This window comes from Chlorocebus sabaeus, chromosome 20, assembly GCF_047675955.1.
Source record: "Chlorocebus sabaeus isolate Y175 chromosome 20, mChlSab1.0.hap1, whole genome shotgun sequence".
Lineage (NCBI taxonomy): Eukaryota > Metazoa > Chordata > Mammalia > Primates > Cercopithecidae > Chlorocebus > Chlorocebus sabaeus.
In genome coordinates this window covers 13,875,551-13,882,255 of record NC_132923.1, presented here as the reverse complement: position 1 = coordinate 13,882,255, position 6,705 = coordinate 13,875,551, and the positions used below count along the sequence as shown (strand labels likewise).

Sequence of the window (6,705 nt, the reverse complement as noted above, 5' to 3'; positions counted from 1 at the left end):
AGCCACTGTAGGCCACAACAAACAGTTTCGAGTTTAAAGTCATTAAAAGCTTGTTGTCGTTTCATGTGTAACAGCCCCAGTGACTGGAAAACAGGTTCTGATCACACCATTGCCTTCGTGTAAGCCACGACCAACACGGCTGACTGGGTTATTTGCTCTGTGAGGCTCAGAGACAGGAGGGTGCATGTCCAGGGTTTCCCTTGGACTCCTCCCCAGGTTAGTGAGCTGTGAGGTCTCTTTTCCTTCCCCTGACCTACCCCTAGTGACCAGAAAAATGGTTCTGAGCACACCATTGCCTCTGTGTAAGCCACCAACAGGACTGACTGGGTTATTTGCTGTGTGAGTCTCAGAAACAGGACAGAGCACGTCCAGGGCTTCCCTTGGATTCCTCACTAGGTTAGTGAGCTGTAAGGTCTCTTTTCCTTCCCCTGACGCACCTGGTTGCGGGGAGCAAAAGGGTACAGCTGACGGCCTGGACAAACGACGCTGCCGTGACTCGGATTCGAACCGAGGTTGCTGCGGCCACAACGCAGAGTACTAACCACTATACGATCACGGCGAGCCACAGGCCAACCGGCGATGTCTGAACTTGCTCTAGTAATTTTGACGTCAATAGATTTCGATTATTAGGCGGATTTCTTCCCAGACAGCCACACGTGGCTCGCGCTTTTCTTTCTTTCTTGCCAGCTCTGCTTTTCCCTCCCTTCCTCCCAATCCTCATACGTAATGAGAACAATTCTCATCTCCTCCACTCCAGCCTGGGCCTCCCTGCACCAGCCTCTTTCGGGGGGTCTCTCTGTCCTCGTCCGCACCTCCTCTGCTTCTCTCCCGCCTCTCCGTATTTCTACTTTTCACCCTTCCTCTCTCCCGCCCCACCGATGGAAGCCGAGGTGAGAGAGGGGAGCGCAAGCAGCCTAGAGAGTCAGGTGAAGGCGGAGCCAAGAAAGGGAAGAGCCATCACTAGAGCCCACGGGGCGTTCCGCTTGCTTCCCTTGGGACCCACGCGGCTCAGGCCCAGGGAGTCGCCGAGCCGGGCGTTTGCTGGGATGCCGGGTCTGACGCCTGCAAGGGGCAGGACGGGGCGAAGGCCATTCCGCTGCCCTTCCAGCTTCAGAATCACCCAATGCACGGGTTTCAACCGTAGCCGGCAAGATGCGCCTCTCCGGTTTTGCGAGGCTTTGGAGCTGCACAATTGTACTACAAAAGGCGATGGCTCCACCTAACGTTGGATGGGCGCTTGCTCTGCGTGGTGATACCAGAGCGACAGCCAACTGTTCTTGTGTCGCAGTCGGGTAGTGTACTTGCTTCCAAGTCTGGAGGTGGGTGGTTCGGGCCCGTTGTATGGAACATTTCTTGCATTTTAAAAATGCTTAAACCGCTGGCAACTTTCTTCTGTCCAGCACGTGCTCTCATGGAAAGGCAGAGCGAGACCAACTTTACCCTCCTCTCCTCCGTGTCTCGCGTACATGAGGACGGACGTAAATCAAGGTCCGCTAGGATTCTGGGATCTCTCTCTCTCGCTTGCTCTCTTCTCTCTCTCTCTCTCTCTCTCTCTCTCTCTCTCTCTCTCTCTCTCTCTCCCCCCCCCCATCCATTTATCCGTTTCCATACGCTTTCCATAACTGTCATCCATTTAGCCCTTTCCATACGCTTTTGAGGTTAAATTGGTTCTGTGATTTTACTATTACATATAATGCTGTAGTCATTCTTGTACTGGCATTTTCAGCCACTGGTGTAAGTATTTCTATAGATAGAGGTGAAGATATAGGAAGAGCAATTACTCTATCATAGTGTTCACACGGTTTTTATATCATTCCATTCTCTCTCCTCTGTTGGCTTATTAGCTATAACTCTTTCTTTTGTTATTTTAGTAATTGCCTTAGGGCTTAGAGCAAACCTTTTTAACTGATCACAGTCAACCTTCAAGTGATATTAAACCGCACCTTCTGGCCTTGACGCTACTACTGACATGCACTTTGCTTTTATGCATATTATAAACCCCACAGCCCATTGTTAGTGCTTTTGTTTAAATGGTCAAATTTTTACAAAATAAATTTACAAAATAAAAAAAAAAAATACCTAGGATAGTTACCCATTTCTGGTGTTCTTCATTTCCTCGTGTAGATCTGGATTTTCATCTGGTATTGGATTCCTTCTGCCTGGAGGACTCCTTTGACGTTTCTTGTAGTGTGGGCGGGCTGGTAGTGAATTTGGTCAGCTTCTGTACATCTCTAAATGTCCTTATTTCACTTCCAGTTTTGAGAATTTATTTTTTCTGGCGTAGTATTCTAGGCTAACTTCCCCTTCCCCCAGTACCTTAAAGATGTTGCTTCTCTGCTCGCGTGCATTGCTGCTCCTGGTAGAGGCCGGCAGAGCAGAAAGGAAGCTGACGCAATCCTCATCTTTGTTCCTGTGTATGTACAATGTCTTTTTCTTCTGGCCGGATTTGAGCAATGTCATTTTGATGGATCCAGGAGTGGTTTTCTTCATGTTTCTTGTGCTTTGGTTTCCTCAGCTCCTTGGGTCACTGGATTTGTAATTTTTGTTATGATTGAGAAATTTTCAGCTATTGTTTCTTCAGACATTGGCCGGACACAGTGGCTCACACCTTCTGGAGGCCAAGTCGGGAAGTATTGAGTGAGGCCTGAAATTCAGGACCAGCCTGGGCAATGTACTGAGACCCCATTCCTAATAAAAATAACAAAGAAAGAAAATAAATGTTTCCTTTCCTCCCTGCTCCTTCTCAGGGACTCCTGGCTCAGGTTGCAGTGAGCCAAGATTACACCACTGAAGTCCAACTTGGGCTACAGGGTGAGACCCTGTCTCTCATGGAAGGAAGGAAGGAAGGAGGGAGGGAGGGAGGGAGGGAGGGAGGGAGGGAGGGAGGTGGCTCACAATTTAGACCTCTTAAGTCTGCCCTACAGTTCACTGATAATCATTTCATTTAAAAAAATTCTCTTTTGTCTGTGAGTTTCATTTTGCATATTTTCAATTATTCATTGCCTTATGTTCCCTGATCGTTTCTTCTGCAACGTATAATCTGCTGTTAATCCCATCCAGCAAATTTATCATCTCTAATATTGTGGTTGTGGCGTGATATCGGCTCACTGCAACCTCCGCCTCCCAGGTTCAAGTGATTCTCCTGCTTCAGCCTCACAAGTAGCTGGAACTGCAGGCATGCGCCACCACACCCAGCTAATTTTTTGTATTTTGAGTAGAGACGGGGGTTTCACTGTGTTAGCCAGGATCGTCTTCATCTCCTGACTTTGTGATCCACCTGACTCAGCCTCCCAAATTGCTGGGATTACAGTCGTGAGCCACCGCACCCGGCCCCTCCCTCCCTCCCTCCCTCCCTTCCTTCCTTCCTTCCTTCTTTCCTTCCTTCCTTCCTTTCATGAGACAGGGTCTCACCCTGTAGCCCAAGCTGTTCTTCAGTGGTATAATCTTGGCTCACTGCAACCTCTGCCTCCCAGGCTCAAACGATCCTCCCACTGCAACCTCCTGAGTAGCTGGGACTACAGGCACACACCACCATACCTGGATAATTATTTGAATTTTTTTGGTAGAGATGAGGTTTCGTCATGTTGCCCAGTCTGGTCTGAAACTCCTGCACTCAAGGGATCAGCCCACCTCGGCCTCCCAAACTGCTGGGATTACAGGCGCCTGTTTGTTTGCAGAGAGGAGCAGTGGGCAGATTTCAGGCAGGAGAGTAAATCGGGCATCTGTTACTCCAACATTGCCAGGAGCCGAAGGCATCTCTTTACGTGTTCTTAGTTTGACTTCAACAGGAGGTGTGCCAATTTATCTTCCAATATATTTTTCCAACTCAGTGAGAGACTTTTCCTTCATGCTCTTGCCAGCACAGCAAAGTTTCCATACATCAGTCTGATGTACCAGTGAGGGGGTGGTGCCCGCCTGACTTACCTAAGCAGGAGACGCAGCAGAAAGACATGGTGGACACTGACTGCCCAGAGATACTCTCTGGCATGTGTTCCACAGCTAAACCTCCAAGATGTTTAGAAAGTCTTCCAAAAATTGTAATTGTTTTCTCTGGTGATTTACCTGAGTCCAGAGAAAACTGGCTGGAGGGACCCTGAACTGCTTCCTGTCAAGAGGCTTATCAAATAGGAGAGGAAAGAATGGCTCCTTCTAGACATTTGTTCCCCTTCTCTTTTCTTTATGAATTGCATTCTGCTTTTGTTGAATGCAAACGATCTACAGACTGTTCTCCCTCCTAGACAAGGGTGAATTAGCACACTAATAACTACCTCTGTGTTATTCCTTCCTTGATGATGTTTATTTTGTTTTGTTTTGTTTTTCTGTAAAACTCATCTCACTGGAGACAAATCTCTGGAGCCATAGGATCCTGCACCTGACCATGGTTCTTATGCAGACCTGGATCCTTAGAGTTATTGGCTCCCTTTGCCTTGTTTCTTTTGTTGACTCTCTTCAGCAAAACTGAACTCTGACTTTTACACCCTAAATCTGGCTCTTGGACATACAGGTCCTTTTGCTTCCTGACTCCTCCTCGACCCAGCCCTGCCTTTCCAGCCTATCTGTCTGTGTGCCTGTGTCTGTCTGTCTGTCTGTCTCTCATACTCCAGGTTGCTGCCAGTATTACCCATTTTCTTCTCCTCCTCTTCAATGTTCAGGGTTCATCTTCCTCTCTGCTTACAGAGCCCCACAGGCTGAGGGGGTGTCCCCTTACAGAGAGGGGAGCTTGTTCCAGAAGGTGCCCTCTAGACTTGGAATAAACTTTACAAAGAACACCCAGGTTTGAAAAGCTTTTTCTATTTTCCCATTACCCAAATTATTCAAAGGACTAAAAGTGGGAAGTCCAGTAGAATTCTTGATGTCTCTCAGAAACCTGCATTGGAACGCCTTCATTCACCGAGCATTGGGTGCTCACAAGGTGTGAAGCCTTGCTCTAGGTGAGTAGCTGCATGGTGAGCAAGTCCTGCCCCACTGAGCCCACATCTGGAGGCATCAAGAAGGGAACGGGCAGTGGGAACACAACTGGCTCGTGTCCTCCCCACAAGCATTTCTCCTTTTGGGCACAGGGAATGCAAGCGGTGAGCACAACAAATAAAGCCTAGCGAAGGATGAGGAAGTGGCTGACTTCAGACCAGGAGGCTACAGTGATCAGGTGCAGTGGGGTCGCTTCTGATAGGGGGAAGCGCAAGAGGCGGTGTGGGCCGGGGAGAATGTCGTGGATCTGGCATTCCTGCATCTTGCCCCCACTCACACGACCTGGTGTCAACTCGGAAATGTACCCAAACACACGACTTCTGCCCTCTGTGTCACCACACCCTCAGGCATCTAAAACCTGTGCAATGGCACAAAGAAGTGAGGATATGCAGCCTGGGGATGGGGGCATTTAATAATAGGCAGGTGTCTGAGGCAAATGTCCTCAGATTTCCAGGCACCACATGTCTCTTTGTGGAGCAATCAGGGCAGTCATCGGCAAAAAAACTAAAGACTCATCCTGTTCCACACAGAGACGTAGTTAACCTTGTAACTGTTCTTTTCGGACCTTCATTCTTCCACGTCCAGATATATGGGGTCTTTGTTGCCCATCTGCTTCAAGTTAGATGATGAAAATCCTGCCTGAAGGCTTAAGGGTTTGTTAGGAAAATAAATGCTGTTTACAAAAGGTGCATCTTAGGCAAAAGCTCAGTTCTGGAGCTCCAGAACCTGCCTATCCCAAGCCCAATACACACCTCCTTCCTCTCCCTCCCTCCTCCTCACACCTGCCTTAGCTGATTCTTCAGGCTGCACATCTCTGAGAAGACGACAATCCCTAGCAGAAGAACAAGAGAACCTTGGACTCTTCTCTCCATGAAGCCGAGCAGATAGCCTCATTCCGTGGTGGTGTGACTCTGAAGTCACTCAGGTTTTCTGTGCCTCCATTTCCTCATTGTAAAATGGGCCCAATAGGAATGTGTTTCCAAATGGGTTGTTCCAAGTTTAAATAAGACATAGCAGTAAAACATTGAGCCCAGGCCCGAATGCATAGTAAATACTCCAAGAGCATTAGCCATTATTACTATCATTATCATCGGTGGCCTCACGGTGGCTATTTCATCATCTACATACATCTTTGAAATAATTGCATATCTTTTTATGGTATGGAGGGATTCCAACATATAACATTTCCTAAGTGATGAACATTTATTATTACAAATATTGCTGCTGGGAACATATTTTATTTCTGCATTTTAATCATCACCTGTGGGTTTCTCTATCAAATCTTCACACACAATTTGGGGATGTTGCAAAACGTGTTCCCTGACCGGGAATTGAACCTGGGCCGCGGCGGTGAGAGCGCCGAATCCTAACCACTAGACCACCAGGGAAAAGGACAGACAAAGTAGTCTCCTTGTCAGAGGAAACAAGAGAAGGTAAGGATTAACTTTCTAAGAGGAGGAAAGCCCAACTGAAAGCGGCTCTCTGTGACCCAAGGGGGCTGCAGGCCCGCAGGGCCCCAAGAAGTCACTGCCCAGCTGCTCAATACCTCTCACCTCCTACAGCCTGACTGCTGCTTTGGGCTGTATTGAGGCCAGGCCACAAGGAAACTGAGCGGTGTTCCATTCTAGCCTAGCTGTAGCACGCTGTGAGGCAGAGCCAAGCACTTGCTGTCTTTCTGAGCCTCAGTTTCCTTGCCACCAAAGTGCGGGCTTGGCTCTCAGCGGGTGGTGCGCAGAG

General features: G+C 48.3%; 2 non-coding genes across 2 annotated transcripts; both read right to left on the bottom strand.

Annotated features, from left to right (window-relative positions):
* Nucleotides 1-487: 487 nt before the first annotated feature.
* Nucleotides 488-559, bottom strand: TRNAH-GUG (transfer RNA histidin (anticodon GUG)). The gene has a single exon. It is a non-coding gene; the product is annotated as a tRNA-His (tRNA).
* Nucleotides 560-6,284: 5,725 nt separating this feature from the next.
* Nucleotides 6,285-6,356, bottom strand: TRNAE-CUC (transfer RNA glutamic acid (anticodon CUC)). Its single transcript has one exon. It is a non-coding gene; the product is annotated as a tRNA-Glu (tRNA).
* Between the last annotated feature and the right edge of the window lie 349 nt (nt 6,357-6,705).